Source organism: Ochotona princeps, chromosome 14 (assembly GCF_030435755.1).
Source record: "Ochotona princeps isolate mOchPri1 chromosome 14, mOchPri1.hap1, whole genome shotgun sequence".
Classification (NCBI taxonomy): domain Eukaryota; kingdom Metazoa; phylum Chordata; class Mammalia; order Lagomorpha; family Ochotonidae; genus Ochotona; species Ochotona princeps.
The window spans coordinates 9,825,820-9,846,303 of record NC_080845.1 but is presented as its reverse complement, the minus strand read 5'-3'; the positions used below and the strand labels follow the sequence as shown (position 1 = coordinate 9,846,303).

At 52.1% G+C, this 20,484-nt stretch overlaps 1 protein-coding gene across 2 annotated transcripts in view; it reads right to left on the bottom strand.

Moving 5' to 3' along the window:
• Positions 1 to 20,186, bottom strand: part of GGTA1 (glycoprotein alpha-galactosyltransferase 1 (inactive)) — a 67,313-nt gene extending 47,127 nt beyond the window's left edge. Inside the window, exon 1 of one of the 2 annotated variants that reach the window (XM_058672896.1) lies at positions 19,852 to 20,186. The gene's annotated coding sequence lies outside the window, so the exon portion shown is untranslated. The remainder of the gene's footprint in view (positions 1 to 19,851) is intronic. The other variant, XM_058672895.1, reaches the window with a different exon arrangement.
• Positions 20,187 to 20,484: the final 298 nt, after the last annotated feature.

Below are 20,484 nucleotides of genomic sequence, written 5' to 3'. Positions count from 1 at the left end.
AGCCCCTGCCATCCACATGGCAAACCCCAGATGGAGTTCCTATCTCCTGGCCTCTCACAGTCCTGAGCCATTACCGACATTTGGGAAGTGAAGCAGAAGATGGAAGATCTCTCTGTCACTCTGCCTTTCAAATAAAAGAAAAAAAATTTAAGGGAACCTCCAACCCAGGATGGTTATTAATATTTTATCAGATATCTCCCGCTTATCACCTTCATGATAGGAATTCATTTCCTGGCCTCCCATGGTTGATCAGGAAGCACCATGTGATTAGGCTGATCAATGAAATGGAAGAAGACTTGAGCATTTCATTACCATGCAAAGTCTTTCTCTGGGCCATGGAATATATTGAAGAAGGTGACTGTCCACTCAACCCAGCTCTTGAATGAGGCATAACAACTCCCAGCTGACCCAGCTTGACACACATTGACACAAGTTAAAAAATAAACCCTAGGTGCTGCCTGCTACAACTATGGTGACATCCCATCTGGGCGCTGGTTCAAAGCCAGCTGCTCCATTTCTGACCCAGCTTCCTGTTGCTGGTTTGGGACAAGCAGCAGAAGATGGTCCAAGAGTTTGGGCCCTGTCATTCCCATGGGAGACCTGGCTGGGGATCCTGGTTCCAGGCTCTGGCCAAACCCAGCCCCGGACCTTGCTGCCACCTGGGGAGTGAGCCAGTGGATTCTTGTCAACCAATTACGAGAGTTTTAGTAGCTCCAATTCCAGATGCCTGAGGCTCCAGGAAGATTACAGATTCTCCCTCTCTGTCTCTCCCTCTCTCTTTCTATAACTGACTTTCAAATAAACAAATAAATCTTTTTAAAATAGGAAAAAAAATGTTAATAAACCCTGGTGATCTGAGATGGTCTGTAATGGCAACATGACCTCCCTTCCCCGATAGCTACATCACCTGCCCACCTGTTGGAGCAGGGCAGTAGACACCACATTACCTGATTCCCTGCACCGCACTCTCCTCTCTTCAGTCAAGGGGAGGCCAAACCTCTCCAGTGTACCATACTGTGGCAGTTTCCAGCAAGGGGGAAAACAGTGAAGGGCAGGCCAAAGTCTTGGGACCCTGCACCTGCGTGGGAGACCCAGAAGAGGTTCCTGGTTCCTGGCTTCAGATCTGCCCAGCTTTAGCCATTGTGGCCATTTGGGGAGTGAACTAGCGGATAGAAGATCTATCTTTCTCTCTCCTTCTTCCCATAAATCTGTTCCGGATTTCCAATAAAAGCAAACAAATCTTTAAAAAAGAGCAATGATGGGCAATAGAACTGCGATCAAGGATGGAACTAGCGTGGGGTGGGATGAAAGGCTCACAACATCCCTACCATGTAGATTCTGCTATCATTCCCATTTTATAGAGAAGTAAACTTGAGGAATCCATCTTTGCTTACTATCAGCACAGGAATCCATCTCATGCACTAGTACTAACAAGGACAAGGATGGTAACACCATAGTCAGCGGCAGCAAAGACTACTAGGCACTGAAGGCTTATGACATGCCAGACCACGTTCTATGCACACCTCGCTCGTTAAGCCATTCAGTTCCCACCCAACTCTGCCTCTGCAAGGTGCACCTGGCAACTGCCCACTGAGGACACACATCAATGGACTGTGCGGACCTCAATCCGAAAACCGAAGCCTTAGTAGTAACCAGTGTACAGTAACACTAGTTTCCTCTAAAATCGTATTTTCTATACATTTTGAATCTTAAAACATTCTCAGAAAGCGAGGCTGAAGGTTTTCCCAGAAACCAAAGGGGCCCAAGGCTCAAGCCAGGGTTGGGAAGCCATGTTGGAGCAGAGGGGCTAAGGCTGCAGAGGCAGAGGCAGAACTCAGTCCTTCATGGGCCCCCCGGGATCCAGAGTTCCCACTGGCTCAGGGCACAAGTTCTCACACAAGGTTAGCGAGGAACTCGGCGCTGCCTGCTTCCAGCCACACGTCCCATAACTTTGACTACAGCCACAAGCACACATGTCAAACCTTCATGATCATCACCAGCAGATTTTTTATTTCCGCCAGTTAAAACCAACCTCTATCATGAAGAGTGCTATTGGAAAAGCAACCATTGTCTAACTAGAATAACAGGCAGGCTTGTAGCAGCCCCCTTTGGCTCTAATGCTGGCTGACCCCCAACCTCAGCCAGACACCCTTGCATACAGGTTGGCTGACCATCCCCCTGACAAAATTTGATTTAGGCCATTAGAACCTACACCAAAAATTTAGAAATGTATTAGATCAATGATCTAACAGTGCATCTCAAGAAGTTAGAAATAGACTGGCATGATGGCTCAATGGCTAAATAATCACCTTGCAAGCGTCGGCATCCCATATGGGCACCAGTTCATGTCCCAGCTCATTCCCTTCCCATCCAGCTCCCTGTTTGTGGCCTGGAAAAGCAGTAGAGGTTGGTCCAAATACTTGGGAACTTGTACCCATATGGAAGACCCAGAAGAAGCTCCTGGCTTCCAACTGGCTCAACTCCAGCTGTTTTGACCATTTGGGAAGTGAACCAATGGATGGAAGATCTTTGTCTTTCCAGTGTGGATCTGCCTTTCCAGTAAAAATAAGATAGATCTTAATAAAATAAATAGATAAAAAGACTTGATTTCTTAGCATCTGCACACTGACTCAACCTAAGTAGCATACACCATTCCATGCTATACATGCTCAAGTTTTAGAAATTAAATTACAGGCATGTAATAGGTATACACTAAACCCCAAGCCAGGTTTTTGGAGTTCAGGAACTCACCCCAACCCAGTGGCTAGGGACAGGCTAGTGGTCCTCCAGATGCTGTACTTGGGAACAGTGTTCCCTAATCCCATCCAGCTGCTGTCCACCTAGCTAAAAGACCAATGCCACAACTGAGCCTCAGGACCCTCATGTGCCTGGGGGCCGTGTGACCTCTCACCAGCTGTGCCCCCAGCTGAGCTGTCATTTTTTGTCCTCCAATCAGGAGTTATAAAACTACAACTCCAGGCAATAGACAATTAGAAATACCTACTGGCGGCACTCTGTGTGTGTGTGTGGTGTGTGTGTGTGTGTGTCTAGGAGATTATAGGAACCCCAAATCTCCCCACCCAGAAAGCTGACATTTTGGGGGTGCTAAGCCTGGAAATAATGAGCCATTAGGACTGAAAGAAGGAAATGTGGGGCTGTGGAAGAGTTACCAACCCGCATGGGACTTCACAGCAATCTCCGAAGAGGAAGTAGCTACATGTGAGCTGGGCTTCGGAGAAGGGGAAGGACTCTTGAAGGTGAGCAGGGGCATGGCGGGGGAGGCCCAGCGTCACATCGGCCACAGTGAGCGCCACGCAATGAGGCTCTGGGAGAGTGTGGCCAGCTTTTGCCTTGCGCATCTCTAAACTACTCAAATGTCCCACAGTGAGCAAATCCATCACTTTTATTATCAGTCATTCAGGACAAATCTGGTAGTTCCCTTACACTTGCCACAGACACACTGTTGCTTTTACGTAAATCAAAGCAACACTTTCTGAACTTCATCAACCAAAAAGGAACACAGTTCAAGTATGTCAACTGAAGCAATATACCAAGCTGCTCGGTTGAAATATGGACAGACAGAGGGATCCTTCCTGCTAAGACTATTTGTTCCCAACTATTGGTATTTATATTTGAATATATTTTAAGTAGAAGCAGAACCAAAATAAATCCTTTGCATGGCCTCCCCTCAGGCTGTCTGGCTCAGAAAAGCTCAGCCAGAAACTTGAGAGAAAAAAAAGAGAAGCTCACGACACGAACTCGGATGCCGCCGGAAAAGTGGCTTCGTCAGTGAATCTGTCCCTTCCGTTTCAGCAACTGCTCTGTGGAGCATGGAATCCAGCACGCAACAGAGGCCGCCACTGGTAGTCACTGCAAGCCTGTTTCCTCCATCCCCAGGGACTTGTCAAATACTCCACAGCTATTGATTTGAAGGTCAGCCAAAGTGCCTGCCACGTGTCCTCAGTACCAGGTAACATGCGGCCACTTTTCTGGCTCCTGGGACCTCCACTTACAGCAGGCACAAGGGTGGCCAGCCCAGAACACAGCCTCCAAGGAAGGGTTTAAGAAACGAGCACAACCCACCCGCGTGGGAGACCCGGAAGAGGTTCCAGGTTCCCGGCTTCGGATCGGCGCGCATCGGCCCGTTGCGGCTCACTTGGGGAGTGAATCATTGGACGGAGGATCTTCCTCTCTGTCTCTCCTCTGTATATATCTGGCTGTAATAAAATGAATAAATCTTTAAAAAAAAAAAAAAAAAAGAAAGAAACGAGCACAACCCAAGAGCTGAAAGGCTGGCATCTCACACACATGCCAGTTCATATCCTGGCTGCTCGTAGCCTGACCTTCCTATCCAGCTGCCTGCTAATGGCCTGGGAAAGCAGCAGAAGTCCCTGCACCCATGTGGGAAACCCAAAAGCAACTCTCTGTAACTCTGACTTTCAAGTAAAATAAATAAATGTTAAAAGTAAAATCCTGAGGCCCGGCGTGGTGGCCTAGCGGCTAAAATCCTCACCTTGAACGCATCAGGATCCCATATGGGCGCCGGTTCTAATCTCTGCAGCTCCACTTCCCATCCAGCTCCCTGCTTGTGGCCTGGGAAGCAGTCAACGATGGCCCAAAGCCTTGGGACCCTGCACCCGCGTGGGAGACCTGGAGGAAGTTCCTAACTCCTGGCTTCGGATCGGCACAGCACCGGCCATTGCAGCCACTTGAGGAGTGAATCATCAGACAGAAGATCTTCCTCTCTGTCTCTCCTCCTCTCTGTATATCTGACTTTGCAATAAAAACAAATTAATTTAAAAAAATAAGAAAAGAAAAATCCTGGGGCTTGGCACGGTGGCCTAGTGGCTAAAGTCCTCATCTTGCATGTGCCGGCCATATGGGCGCCAGTATATCGGCTGTTACACTTCCTTTCCAGCTCCCTGCTTGTCGCCTGGGAAAGCAATAGAGGATGGTCCAAAGTCTTGGGACCCTGCATCCGCATGGGAGAACCGGAAGAAGCTTTGGATCAGCTCAGCTCCGGCCATTGAGGCCTCTTGGGGAGTGAACTAGCAGATAGAAGATAGTTCTCTCTGTCTCCCTTTCTCTCTTTAAATCTGACTTTGAAAGAAGAATAAATAAATCTTTAAAACAAAAATCCGGGGAGCGCCCCTCCCCTGGCCTCTGTCGACAGTGTCCTTAGACAACGTCCTGCACAGTTGCAGTGTCTTTTCCCTACTAGGATGTAGGACACTACTTTTGCTGTTCTAAGAGGTGTCGTCATAAGCATCAACTATCTAGCATAGTGTCTGCTGCAAGGGCAGGTGCTCACAAGCTTCCCCACTGATGTCCTGAGAGTTCCTTGTTCAAGACTCATTCCTTTGAATGATGACTTCATGGGGTGACTGGCAAGGAAGTTGCAGTGGGTGGTGGATTCCAGGGTCCCACTGAAATCTACGGGGTAGAGCAGGCACTCCCAAAAGACGGCCCCCCCCTTTCCACCCCCATCCCCTGGACATTTCATCTAGCTCTCGCCTTGATTAGCAAGTGCACGAAGACCTCTGGAAGGTGGCCCCTGTGAAATCAGCAGGCAAAGGACATGGGTTCTGTTGTACACTTGTAAACACAAAGGCTCAGAAGCTTCCGCCGTCTTATTCAAGGTCACAGTTAGGAAACATCAGCCAGCTGTGGGGTTTTCTAAAATTCCCTCAGCATGAGAGGTAACCAAGTACCAGTATTCCCCTTTGCCACTGATTCTTTTGTTCAGCTAATCTATGAATCAGTCTCTTTCCTTTTTTAAAAAATGTATGTATTTGAAAGGCAGAGTTACAGATAAAGAAGGAGCTGGAGAAAGACAGAGAATCTTCTATTCTCTGCCTCACTCCCCAGATGGCTGCAAGAGCCAGGACTGGGCCAGGCGGAAGCCAGGGACCAGAAACTCCACCCAGGTCCCCTCCGCAGATGGAAGGGTTATCCCCTGCTGCTTTCTCAGGTACCATAGCAGGGAACAGGACTGATGGTGCAACCGCTAGAGCTTAAACTGGTGCTCACTGGGGAGGCCAGGTGTTGCAAGCCGGAGTTTATGAGCTACAATGCCAGCCCCGTTTCCTTAAATTAAAAAAAAAACAAAACTTTTTTTTTAAAAGATGAACATAAAAGCAGAAAGCTTCCTGGAAGCAGGCTTCAGAGTTCTTCTCCAGCCCCTGAGTGTGCAGGGAAGGTAGCAGTGTGTGCCCTTTGCTCTCTGAGCTGTCTTCCAGGGCCCAGCTTACCCTGGAGGGTTCAGCTGTTGAGGTCACCAGGTGGAGATCCTGTCAAGCTCACTCTGCTAGGCAGCACCCTAGGGCACTGATCACCCTCCCAGGGTAGAGCATTTGTGATGACCGGATTGAAATACACACCCCTACCCCCACATCGTCACTTCCACGCATTCCTCAGCAGTCAGCACCTGGCCAGAGAGCCCCTTCAGTGGTGTTTGTGCTTCCCAAGGTCAGCCAGCAGCAGTTCTGGGATCTTTTTTTTTTTTTTTAAAGATTTTATTATTATTGGAAAACCGGATATACAGAGAGGAGGAGAGACAGAGAGGAAGATCTTCCGTCCGATGTCTCACTCCCCAAGTGAGCCGCAACAGGCCGATGCACGCCGATCCGAAGCCGGGAACCTGGAACCTCTTCCGGGTCTCCCATGCGGGTGCAGGGTCCCAAAGCCTTGGGCCGTCCTCGACTGCTTTCCCAGGCCACAAGCAGGGAGCTGGATGGGAAGCGGAGCCGCCAAGATTAGAACCGGATGGGATCCCAGCGCGTTGAATGCGAGGACTTTAGCCGCTAGGCCATGCCGCCGGGCCCAGTTCTGGGATCTTAACAAAGTCCCCCACCTCCTCATCCTCCTCTGCTCAGAGTCTCATCCATGGAATGTTGGGGTTTTAGCAGATTTCTGCCCGCATTCTGAGTTCATATTCCAATGTGTTTGATTTCATTGAAGGCGGACAGTAGAGTAATTTGATTTCATGTAAGCAGATGCTCACCAAAAACAAGGAAAAGCAGAGGGAGGGAGAGAGAAGGAGGCTGCAACCCAGGTGCCAAAGTGTAGCTGGGGGTGGATCTGGCTCTGTGGCTCAACAGGCTAATCCTCCATCTGTGGCTCTGGCATCCCAAATGGGTGCTGGTTCATATACTGGCTGTTCCACCTCCCATCCAGCTCTCTGTTTGCAGCCTGGGAAAGCAGCAGAGGATGGTTCAGTTCCTTAGGCACCTATACCCATATGTGAGACCTGACTTTGGATCAGCTCAGCTCTGGCCATTGTGGCCATTTGGGAAGTGAACCAGTGGATAGAAGATGACTCTCTAAATTGCTTTTCAGATAAAAATACACAAACCTCGGGCCTGGCGTGATAGAGTAGTGGTTAAAGTCCTTGCCTTGCATGCGCCAAGATCCCATGTGATCGCAGGTTCTAATTCCGGCAGCCCGGCTTCCCAGCCACCTCCCTGCTTGTGTCCTGGGAAAGCAGTTGAGGACAGCCCAATGTATTGGGACCCTGCACCCGCGTGGGAGACCCAGAAGAATTCCTGGATCCTGGCTCCGGATTGGCTCAGCTCCAGCCGTTGCGGCTCACTTGGGGAGTGAATCATTGGACGGAAGACCTTCCTCTGTTTCTTCTCTTCTATCTGCCTTTCCAATAAAAAAAAATAAATCTTTTTTAAAAAATACACAAATCTTAAACAAAAACTCAGGTAGGAAGAGCATGTCCAGGGCAGGGCGCTCAGCAGTCAGGTTGTGTGCCTCCTGAGGAACTGGGAGAGGAGCGTCATGGTTCTCGACACAAAGAAATGACAAGAAGCTTAAGGAAATCGAAATGCTAACCACCTTGGTTTGATCGGTATACACTGTATACACATATCAAAACATGCACAAATGTGGGGCTGGCGTTGTGCCCCAGTGGGGCAGCTGCCACCTACAACACAGGCATTGCATATGAGCAAGGGTTTGAATCTTGGTTGTTCTACTTCCCATCTGTTAATGAGCTTGGGAAGGTAGCAGAAGATGGCTCATGCTTTGGGCCTCTGCCACCCATGTGGGAGTCCCTGACAGAGTTCTGGGCTCCTGGCTTCAGACTGGCCATTTTGGGAGTGAACCAGCAGGTGAAAGATCTCTGTCCCTCCCTCTCCCTGGCAAGTCTACCTTTCAAATAAATAATTCTTAAAAAAAATAAATAAATAAAACAAAAAATAATAGACCTTTCTAAAAAAGTTCTTCAAACATTGTGTCAAGTGAACACTACTGATGTTGTCTGAAATAGAGAAACATCTTGTCTGCTGATTGACTTCCCAGATGCTCTCAATACTCAGGCCAGGTCAAAGCCAGAGGAGGGCACTCCATCCAGACCTCCCACGTGGGAGAAAGGGCTCCTTCCCTGCCTCCCAGGGTGCACAACAGCCGACAGCTGGATGCAGGGGCGGGAACTCCAACCTAGGCACTCTAATGTGGGACCTGGTCATTCTAAGTGATGTCTTTAACTGGTACACCAAGCACTTGCCCCTTAAGAATGCTTAATAAGACAAAAGCCACCTGTGATTCCAGGGCACTACGTGAACTAGGGCAGGCCCTGAGGTTCTCAGCGGCCTCAGGCCCCTCATTCACAAATCAAAGGCTTGGGTACAATCTCCTAGGCTTCTCCCACCTCCAACAACTCTAATTCCAGGAAGAAGGGCTTCCCAGCCCTCTTCACCTGTCACCTAAACTCCACTCGGGGCCAGGCACAAACAGCAGCGGATGGGCAGCTGGCTTCTCTGCGACCTGGGCCAGCTAAAGGGTGAGCTCTCATTCAGCCAGCCTGACTGTCCCGGATACCAGGTCCCAAGCCCAGGTACCCTTGTCCAACAGCGTGGGAGAAGGACACTTAGGGGATGACCCAGCTGGGCCTCTGCTATCACCCCGCCCCCACCCCACCTATTCCCAGGAGGTCGGGCAGCTCGGATTGGGCAGTGAGATAAGAAGGCCCAGGGCCGTTCCCCCTCCCCCGAGCAGACTGCGGGAGTGGAGTCGCTGCGAGGGGGCAGAGGGCGGGGATTCCCAGGGCCCCCCCATCCACCCCCGTAAGCCCTGTGCAACCTCCCGGAAGCCCTCCACCCACCTGTCTGCAGCTTCCCCCTCTGCTGAGGGCCTGTGCTGGAGGCAGAGGCAGCCTCCCGCACCCGCACGGCTTGCTCCGGGTCTGGGCTTCCGCCCTGGGGCTTCAGAGAAGCTTCTGTCCAGGCCCTCAGTGGTAAAACTGGAAGAGTGACAATCCCCACTCCCTGGGGGTTCTGCTAGATCCGGAGGTGGGGGAGGGGAGCTCCTAGCACAGAGTTTAGATGGTTAAAAAAAAAATGCCCCGGAAACGCAAGCTCTCACTGCCTTATGTGTTTATTTTCCCTGGTTTTAGATCAGTTCGGTCTCCCTTGCCCATCTACCAAAGGAGAAAAACAGAGGCTGGCGAATCCCACGGCCCTGCCCATGCCTCAGCCCTCAGGGAAAGCCAAGGTGAAGAGCCTTTTGAGCCAAGCACTGCAGGCAAAGGAAACTGGAGGAGGAAAAAACCGGCAACTCCATGAGCAGGTGGATTTAGAGGTAGGATGCTCAATTGTTCAGGGGTGCCGGGCACCCCGAGGAGGCCTCCAGTTGTCCCAAGATGAGGGACAGTCCTTGGCTCAATCCCATTCTATCCCTGAGAGGAGCAGAAGATCCTGGGTCCACCTGTGCTCGCGCTCCTGCGCTCAACTGCAAAAGCGCCAGAGAAGAGTGGAGAACGCACAGATGCCCTCGCCTCTGGGCAACAGGAGGTGGGATGGGGCTGTCTCCCTCTGCTCCTCAAAGGGAGCATCTGGAACCCTCCCCAGGTCTCCAATCATTCAATCCTGAGGTCTCCCGTGTGCGGTTCCTCAAGTACAGGCACTTGGGCCATCCTCCACTGCTTTCTCAGGCCACAAACAGGGAGCTGGATGGGAGGTGGGGCAATCAGAACACAAACTGACACCCATATGTGATGCTAGTGCCACAGGAACAGAACTAGCCAACTGCAACACTGTGCAGGACCCCTAAATGACATTTTTTTTTTTAAGATTTCTGTATTTTTCTTGGAAAGGCAGATACACAGAGAAGGAGATACAGAGAGAAAGATCGTTCATCCGTCGATTCACTCCCCAAGTGGCTGCAATGGCCAGAGCTGAGCCAATCCAAAGCCAGGAGCCAGGAGCTTCTTCTGGGTCTCCCACGCGGGTGCAGGATCCCAAGGCTTTGGGCCGTCCTCGACTGCTTTCCCAGGCCACAAGCAGGGAGGTGGATGGGAAGTGGAGCAGCCTAAATACAAACTGGCACCCATATGAATTTCATGTGGAATTCTGACAAGTGCAGGTGAGGACTTTAGCCACTAGGCTACAACACCACACCCCCTAAATGACTTAAGTGGAAATGCATCTGGGTCTGCCCTCCCAGCATCTGTGAGAAAGGGGAAGGCAGTGGACAATATCTTCCCCAGGCCACGGCTCCTCAAGTGTAGCCACCATATGGAGGCTTGTTTGGTCATCCATGCAGAGGTGTAAAAATTGAATCACTGATTTTGACTGTTTTATCCAAGTGCTGGTCCCCAGAGGTCAAAAAATAAAGATCTCTTCTAAGGTGTAAAGCCTGATGGAGAGAGAGAGAAAGAAAGGCGGGGTCCCATCCTGTCTCCTAAGGTTGCCCCACTGTGAGGGGTGATTCCAACATCAACCCTGAAGGCCCCCGCCATTTGGGACTTATTACTATTTTAAATATCTGCCTCCCCCTAGGTCGGCTTCCTTAAGATTTGAGCACCCTTTAGGTTAAAATTGTGTCTGCCAATCCTTCCTAACCCTGTTCCCACCAATCAGCGTAATGTCAGGGCACCGAATCGGACAGCCCTCTCCACCAACCCCACAGGACCCCTCTCCCTAATCCCCACCCACCGACCAATCCTCTGAAGCTCCTACAATCCTATCCACTAATCCCTCAGACCCCTGTAACACCCACCCCCACCCCAAAAAAGGCGTGCTCCAGCCAGCGGCTCTGTTCCCTTGAAGTGTTGCCCCTTCCTCTGCCTGGACCTTCTACCATCCTCCTTCGTCTCCCTCTCACCTCCCCTTCCCGTTGCAACCCCACCTGGCAGAAGTCTCCCTCTCTCTCTCTGCACTCCCATCCCTATCCTGCTGGAATAAAAGACCTACTAAGTGCCTCACTGCATCTGTTATTATGGCTTTTTGCAACAAACTTATCTGAAAAAGAGCTTAGTTGCACAAAAAGACTAACAACCATTAGCTCCAGCACCTGCTCTGTGGCTAAGATGAGGTTGTAAACAATGGGCCCAGGCTGAATTTCCTCCGGTCCTAGGACACTTCCTCCAGCAGCAAGGAGAGCAGGGCCTCAGGTACCTGCCAGCATGGGAAATGCGGTCTTCACACATCCTTTGGAGGCTGGTTCTCTGTGGGCTGGAACCCCTGACGGGTGGTACCAAAGGGAAGCTGTCTTAAACTCAGTGTTAAGTAAGTGGCCCAAGGAGAGGAGAAGGACTAAATAGTCCTCAGAGCCAGTGTGCTGGCCCCGACTACTGAAGAGGCTGGATGAGAAACCATGTGGGACAGACAGCTGCTTCTCACAGCTGGAAGAAACCTCTACTCAAAGTGTCTTTTTCCACAGAAGAAAGATGCCCCCAGTGGCTGTATCAGGAGGAAAACCCTCTCTCCAGTCAATCAACCCACACCCACTGCAGATCTGTCATGCACAAGCCAGTGCCGATTCTAGAGCACCCGGTATTCATTGGTGAACCAAACAAGCCAATGCCATTCACAAAGGGGTCACACTGCAGGTAGTGAACAAATGAATACTGGACACAGCTTCAGGTTGGCCAAAAGGTTATAGAGCAAATTAAAGACGGTAAAGGGATTGGGGGCAAGCCGTGATGGAAGACAACATCTAGGAAAGGTCTCTCTCTTTGTGCTTGTGTCTTTTCTGGGTCCCCTGAGCCAGCAGCATGCTGGGCACGTGGGCGTGCGTAATCCTGTTGTGACCAATTTCCGGACCTAGGCAAGCCAGTTGCTAACCACAGCCATTATATAAAAGTTAAAGGGCATAAACTTAGAATGGAGTGGATCATGTTCAGAACAAAGATCATACTGAAAACACACCCCCCTCCTAATGACCGTGCTGCGCTTTCCACAGTGGAGGTCATCTATGGGATGCAGGCAGGTGGACAAATGCTCATGGCGGTGCGTCCTTCCCTCCCCAGTTCCTCCCACGACACATTGAAGTTGGCGGTGGGGGAAATAATTACACCACGGAAACTGACAAATATCACATCTCACAGATTTCTGTTCTGTAAGAGCTAGTCACGAAATACAGACAGGCACAGCAAAGCCCAGACCATCTGTCTGCGGAAAGTGATATTCTGGTGGGAGGGGAAATAAGGCAGTGGGGTAGTGCAACCTTCCCCGGGATGTGATGGGCTGAGGTGCTCCAGTCACTTGAGTGAGAACTTTCTTCTTCCTTTTTTTTTTTTAAGCCTTCAGAAGCAAGTCTGGGATCTCCAAGTCCATCTGTCTACACCAGCAAACAAATTAGTCTTTACCAGGACAACACAGGCCTGCAAGACAGGACTCGCATTTCCGGGTTGGTTTGGGTACAGGAGGGCCTATTTAGAGCATCCAACAGAGTTAACATTTTAAAGGAACCCTGCAGAGAAGCTCTTGGTGTACACTGATTTTCTCCTGGTTTACCAGACGTTGGATTTTCTTCCCTTATCCAAAGACATCACTGTTTGGAATAGCCACTTAACAGCCATTTAACAGCCTCACACGCCAGGCATTAGACACCACTCTCTAAAATCCACACCAGGGGCCATGCCATGGCATAGCTGGCTAAGCTTCCTCCTCTAATGCCAGCATCTATTATCTGGGCATGAGTTTTGAGTTCTGGCTGCTCCACTTTTGAGCCAGCTGTCTGTTCATCCATCTAGTGCTTGTGACTCTACAACTCACATGGAAGACCTGAAAGAAAGAAGTTCCTGGCTCCTGGCTTCAGTCTGGCCCAGGCATGGATGTTGTGGCCACTCGGGGGGGGGGGGGTGAATCAAGGGACAGAAGATCTCTCTCTCTCTCTCTCTTACTGTGTAATATCTGTAAATCCTCCTTCCTCTGTTAAAACATGCAAAAATATTTGCTGCCCCAAACAGCCATGCATAGAGAGCCACAGGTTTGATCAACTGTGGGAAAACCCAGACCCTGACTTTGCTCTTGGGGAGCCAAGTGTCTCTTAGAAGAAACCATGCCGGGACCGGCGGCGTGGCCCAGCGGCTAAAGTCCTCGCCTTGAAAGCCCCGGGATCCCATATGGGCGCCAGTTCTAATCCCGGCAGCTCCACTTCCCATCCAGCTCCCTGCTTGTGGCCTGGGACAGCAGTCGAGGACTGCCCAATGCATTGGGACCCTGCACCCGCGTGGGAGACCTGGAAGAGGTTCCTGGTTCCCGGCTTCGGATCAGCTCGCACTGGCTGTTGCGGCTCACTTGGGGAGTGAATCATCGGACACAAGATCTTCCTCTCTGTCTCTCCTCCTCTCTGTATATCTGACTTTCCAGTAAAATAAATAAATCTTTAAAAAAAAAAAAAAAGAAGAAACCATGCCCCTGATTTTGAAAGTGTCTTGGTTCTCCCCTCAGACACCAGTCAAGTTCCTTCTGGAGGTAGCTGCTCCTCTGCACGCAGCCACTGTCAACCCCAAGGTCACCACATGGCAGCTAGCCCCTCAACCCTTCCTGGGTGTTTCTGAGACATCTCACCCCTAGAGCCCACTGGATTCTGGAATTGAACCTCTCATCACACCTTCCTCTGCCTGAAATGCTCTTTTAATTTTTAAGATTTACTCCATTTTACTTGAAAAACAAAGAGAGTGAGAGAGAAGTTTTCCACCCACTGGCTTCCTCCACAAATGGCTGCAAAGGAGGAGGCAGGGCCAGACTGAAGGTATAGAGGCCCAAGTAGCTGGGCCATCTTCCAGTACTTTCCCAGGCACATTAGCAGGGAGCAGGATGGGAAGTGGAACAGCAAGGGCTCGAAATGGCATCCATATATGATGCCGGCATTTCAGGCAACAGCTTTACGTGCTGTGACACAGCACTGACCACCAAAATACTACTCATTCTCTAACTCCTGTAGGTTCCGAGTGAACCCTTCCCTGGCCAGCTCCTCAGACAGGATCAAGCACTCCTTGCACATGGCCCTATACTTCTCTTTTGTGACTATCACTGTGCAATTAGGTGTTTAAGAAGCTGAATTCCAGCCTACCTCCTCCCCAGGGGGCGGGGCGGTGTTCTCTTCCTTATTCATTTTTCCATCTCAGGCAGCTTGCCTAGCACTCAACAGATGCTTGCTAAACCCTGGCTGAATTAAAATGAATGAATGGGTTCGTGGCAAGTCGCTTAACATTGAACGAATATCCAATTCACAGCAGTCATCTCTGGAACAGGTGCTTCTCCTAGAGCCTTGGTTCCTGGTGCCCAAGTGGGCAAGGAGAGGGGGGTCCAAAACTCTGGGCTCTGTATGAGGACAAGAGCATCCCCCCTCATGTAAGTGCCTGCTTGGAGTAACCATGACCTGAGGGTTTGGCCCCTTTCCCTGCTTCTTGCTTAATAGCAGGTATTGCTCGCACCTAAGTTTGTCAGACTCATCATTTGGGTCATGGGGAAACAGAGGACTCTCACAGCTTCCACAGCTGGCAGCTGCGGCCCCAGGTGGGATGTGACCACTGACTTTCAGTCCAGAGCCCTAGGCAGCGCCCCACCCCTAAGAAAAGCCACATCTCCTGGACAATTAAGACAAGGTTTCTATAGATGAGCATATCCAGAGGGGGAAGCAACGAAGAATGATCCAGAAGAACTAACTTAACAGTAGACCTGACTACTCTGTCCTGCAACCTCTTCCAGCTGCTGCTTCTCACTCCCAGGCCAATTCTGTGATGAGCAGAGCTGACAGTTGCCTCCACCCACTGATCTGTAATCCTGGGTCTGCACCCACCACAGCTCCCAGTCACACGACGCAGGGAATTCCAGACTCGACTTTCATCTGTCAGTTCCGGCACTGACTTCTCAAAAAGCTGTGGACAAGAGCTAAAAGCCAGCAATAACCTGTAAAATGGGCAAAAATGACCCTGCCTCATGAGACTCAAATGAGACAAACGCCTGAACTCCCTTCTCAGAATGCTGATCAGCAGACAGCTCAAACCCATAAGGCTTCTAGAATGATTTTCACGTCAACCTACAGTCAGCTGATCTCTACCGGGCTGCCTGTCTCGCCAGTCAACCCTCTCTCTTTCTGCTTCCCATCCCCCGCTCGCTCTGGCTTCTTCTCTGCCTCAGGCCACTCTCCATGTTAGTGGAACCCTGGCCCATGGAGTGGCTCCATGCAGTTCCCTGCCGCTCACACCTGCCCAGCACACCTGTTTTTGAACAGGGACTACAGGACACATGCGGCCAGCACCAAGTCAGTGAATGCTCATGTGGGGTTTCCCGCAGGAAGCAATAGCGTGAGCAGCAGGCCTTGATGTCCACCGCTGCAGATCAGCTGCACATTTCCAGAGTGCACTTCTACTTCCTGGTTTTGGATCTGCAGGGACTTTCAAGTAAGTTAGGTTAAATCCAGTACAGGAAGACCTCTTTGCCTTCAGGCTCTTGACCAAATTCCCACCATGCTCTAGCTCCCCAAACCAGTCCAGCTATCAAGAGTGAGGAGGGGGCCCGGCGGCGTGGCCTAGCGGCTGGGGTCCTCGCCTTGAAAGCCCCGGGATCCCATATGGGCGCCGGTTCTAATCCCGGCAGCTCCACTTCCCATCCAGCTCCCTGCTTGTGGCCTGGGAAGGCAGTCGAGGACGGCCCAATGCCTTGGGACACTGCACCCGCGTGGGAGACCCGGAAGAGGTTCCAGGTTCCCGGCTTCGGATCGGCGCGCATCGGCCCGTTGCGGCTCACTTGGGGAGTGAATCATCGGACGGAAGATCTTCCTCTCTGTTTCTCCTCTGTGTATATCTGGCTGTAATAAAATGAATAAATCTTTAAAAAAAAAAAAAAAAAAAGAGTGAGGAGGAAGCTGCCACCAGCCTCTTTTTGGTCCAGGAAAGAGAAGTGAGGTGCCTGGCTCCTGGTCTGGCAGCCACTAAAGGTGCCAGCTCAGGCAGCCAGCCTTCAGCAACCACACTGCCCAGCACAGTGCATCAAGGCAACTGCACTGTGGTCATGTAACCAGCGACTCTGTTGCTGTTGTGGCTCACCACATATGGCCAAATATAACTAGGGAGAAGACTGCAGGATGTCCAGGGGGCTGGCGGCAGGGGCGGGATGCCAGGAGAAACTCACCAAGGAGGATTTGGGGAGAGGGAGCAGGATGACTCAGAGGGGATGCACCAATCACAGCTGGCAGCAGGAGAGTTTGGGAACCTGTAGTGATTCTTTAACCTCTGGGGGCCCACACCTGCGGTTTGAGGGTGGCTTGGTATTGACAGCACTACCCAGGTGAGAGGAGCTGTGCAGATTGGGGGTGGGGGGGGTCCAGCCTGGAAGGATAAGGAGTTGGGAGTGATGGGGAAGCAACAGAATACGTTTCTCAGAGCTGTAGACATCTGCCCTCCTCACTGCCATCCCCTACTCTGGCCTCTGCTCCTCATTGGCACCTTGCTTCACTTCCACCATCTCTTACCTCCCCTCCCCCAGACTCCGACACCCTTCACTGGTCTCCCCATGGCTCCCTATGCCCTCAAACTTGTTCTTCAAGGTGACAATCCCCACTGTCTCCATGGCTTCCCCTCTCACCAGCACAGCCTGGATGGTTTGTCCTGCACTCTACCTGATCTGCTTTCAGCATGTTGTCCAATGCCATTCCCCACCCTCTTCCTGGACTCACTACTCCGTCCCATTCAGCATTGAACTGAATGCATCCTCTCTCCCCACTCCCAAGTGTTTTTGCATTCCTACAGCCAGCAATGCAGCGGGAAAAGCCATCAGCAGTTCCGTGTGGGGCTGGTTGAGTTTGCGGTGCCTTTGCAGGTGTTAAACATGTGCATGGCAAGCTCAAAATTGCAGACAAGGTGATTCCTAGTAGTGTTGACAGCTGGGACCATGCATGAACCCACTCAGCTTACAGGTTGCAACTAACAGGTCTTGAAATCACAGTTGATGCATTCAGAACTCTCCTGAACCCAGATACTCCTGTTCCAAGGGCCACTATTTATTTAGCTCTTTCTTTCCCAAGTCCCGCAGGGGACTCCACACCACCATTGAGTCACATTCTGCCCCTGTACCTTATGGACTTTTTCAAAACTCAATAATAATAAAAAAAAAGAGAGAGATAAAAATCACAAGATAGCACCACCCAGTCACTAAAATGGCTAAAAATAACATCAGTGTAAGAATAAAAACATAAAAAAAAAAGAACATCAACACCAAACCTCATCAAGGATATGGAATAGCTGCCCCACACCCCAAGGCATGGGAACACACAGTGGTCCACCCTAGAACCCAACAATTTTACTCCCAGGTGAAAGCAAATGTTCACATAATAGCCCCAAACTAAAAATAACTTCAATGTGTATCAAAAGAGTAACAAACTCTGGTGTATCCTGAATATTCACTAGGACACAACTTGGCAACAACAAATCACTCATACATGTAACAAAACCACTCTCAAGAATATCATTACGTGAGTGAATTAATCTAAGCACAAAAGATGAAAGAGGATACAAGATTCCATAGATCTGAAATCTAATGGACAAAATCAATTATCAGTGGAGATTAAAAACAAAACAAAACCGCTGGCTAAAAGATAACTGGCAACTCCCTAGGGTGATATCAAGCAGAGCAGGAAACTCATTTGTTTCAAATAAAACAAAGGTTGCAGCATGGGCACACCTGTGTGAGCACCCGGGCCCCCACTCACTGACATCTGAACTTTCCTTTAAGCCATTCCCCTGCCACCACCACCCGTCAGCGCCTGCCGTTCATGAGCCACTTTCCACCCAGACATGAACACCACAGGGCTTAGCACCCAGCAGAACTGCAGTCACATGCCAGTTGCAATTCATCCCAGCTATATCATAATGTAATAATTCAGTTCCATGAGTAAGTTGCAGTGCCTCATTGAACTTTTAACTGCCCATTTATTGCCCACCTGGTTAGGCTGGAGAATCCCCAAACCAATTCATACATGCACCAAGACCCACAAAAGGCCTGGGAATGTCCAGAGGAGGAAACAGGCGTCTCCCAAATGGGTAAGAGGGTGCTACCTCTCCCCACACCCCAGTGGGCCCCGGAGTGAGAGGCCCAGGCACTGGGGAGACAGGCCAAAGCAAAGGTCCAGCCCCCCAAAGCACATGGCTTCCAGACTTCCAGACCTCCTTAGATCCACCTCCACCGCAAGCCACCAGAGCGTTCTGGATCACAAGGACAACTGAGACAGAAGGATAACTAACACAAAAGGGATAAAACAAAACAACTGGTTCAGTGGGAAACCAGGCAGGGAGGGGCGGGAGCCCGGTCCTCCAGCCTCCCCTTCCCCAGGGTGGCCCTGGAGGCAGGATGCTACTCCCAGGGCATAGGAAATTTGCCAGGTCAGGACCACAACCCGAGAGGCTGTCTCAGTCAGCACCTGTTCCCTGTAATAGAAGACTGCCACCTCCCATCTGGTGGGAGATGCAAGGTGCCCCCAGGGATAACCCCGAGCAAGGTGGGGGTTGTGCTCAGGGTAGCCCAGGAAGCAACAGAAGAAGCACGGCGTCTCCCTCCCGGCCTCAGGGAGCCTCCCCACTCACCAACTCCAAAGCACCTTCCTTCTCCTTACACGGAACCCAGGAGCGAGGTCCTAGTAGGATCCGCAATTCCCAGGAAACCAGAGGAAAGAGTCGCCCCTCAGCCTGCGCGCGCCCGGATCCCCGCCCGGAATCTCCCACCTCCCCAGGATACCCCGAATCCAGCGAGCAAGGCCTGCTCCAAAGTCCAGAAGGACTGACAAAAACGTCAAGCCCAAAAAAATCGCCATAGCCGCGCGGCCGGAGCTCCAGTCCTTCCCGGCCGGCGGGGATCGAGCGGCACTGACATCTTTTGGAGTCTGCCGCCTCGCGCGGCGGGAAGGTGGGGGACTTGTAGTCACTTGTCGCGCCGGCAGCTTCTTCCCCCACCCCTTCTGGCCCGTGTTTTTGGACGCGCTTCAAGAGTGTGTGCCATTTTTCACACGCTGGTGGCGCCCCTGCTGAGGGCGAGCGAGGTGCCTCAGAGCGGAAGGGGCTGCAGCAGGCACTTGCCGCGGCCGGGTCTGCAACTTTTCCCCCCCACCCCGGGATCCAAGCGCGGCTCGCGGACATTTCTCCGCTCTGCCCTCCCGGCTTCGCGTGCCTCTCGCCCCAGTCTGTCCCCCTCCCCCAGCTCCTTCACCCCAGAGGCACCCCCATCCCGCCTTGTCCTGGCAGGAGCCATTCCTCCGACCTGCCCCGAAGCCGGGCTGGGGGTCACACCCCTTAACTCTACCAGGTTTATTCGGTCTGCCCTGGGATCCCCTGTCCCCGCGCGCACCCCGCCGACTGCGTGGAGACACCTCGGTCCATGCATGGTCCCTCACGCCCCAGTCTGGGAGCCTCAGACAGGAGCAGCTGGGTCTAGACGCAGCAGAAGCGACCAGAACAAAAGCAGGGACAGGAGTTGCAGAGTCAGGAGCAGGGCCAGAGCCATGGTTCGCCCTCTGCTCCACGCCATCCCTGCGCCCCACGCCGAGTCTCCCCCTACCCCAGCCCAGTTGTCCACTCCCGGCTGGCGCTCCTGGGAGACTGGGCCGCCGCCCCGCGGGACCCACCTGATCCGCAGAACCCGGGCGCCAGAGCCGGCGGGGGCGCGGCGCGCTGCGCTCAGGGCTGACCCGCGCCTAGGCTCCGGCCCCGGCGGCGCCCTCCGCTGCCTAAACAGTCGTCGCACTGCCTCCTCCCGAGCGCTGATCGGGCGTGCCGGGGCGGGGTGTGCCCGCCCGCGCTCCCTCCCGGGCGTCTCCTCCCCGAGGCCGCTGGCAGGACGCGGGGCGGCCGGCGAGCCCCGGGCAGGGGGCGGGCGCGCTCCCCGCGCTCTCTGCCCGGCCTGCGGCTGTTGGTGGTGGAGCCCGTCCCCGCCCCGGACACCGACCGCTGGGAGGCCAGGCGCGTGAGTGCGAGTGCGTGTGTGTCTGGGTGGTTGGGAAGATGGGATGGTGGTGTTTGTTTCATTTTCAACGAGGCAGAAAAAAGCCTGAAAGCAGCAGCAGCAAAAAAAAAAAAAAAAAAAAAAAAAAAGTCCCGGGTGAGGATCGCTGGGCTTCTTTTGCCTTCGGGGGCCTGCACGTGGTGGTGGCGGTGGTGGCCCTGGCAAAGCAGGGACGCGGACGGAGGGTGGGGTCTGCCGCCTGCAGGCAGGAGCCGGCGCCCTGGAGTGCAGCCAAATCCCTGGGAAGCCGCGAGCC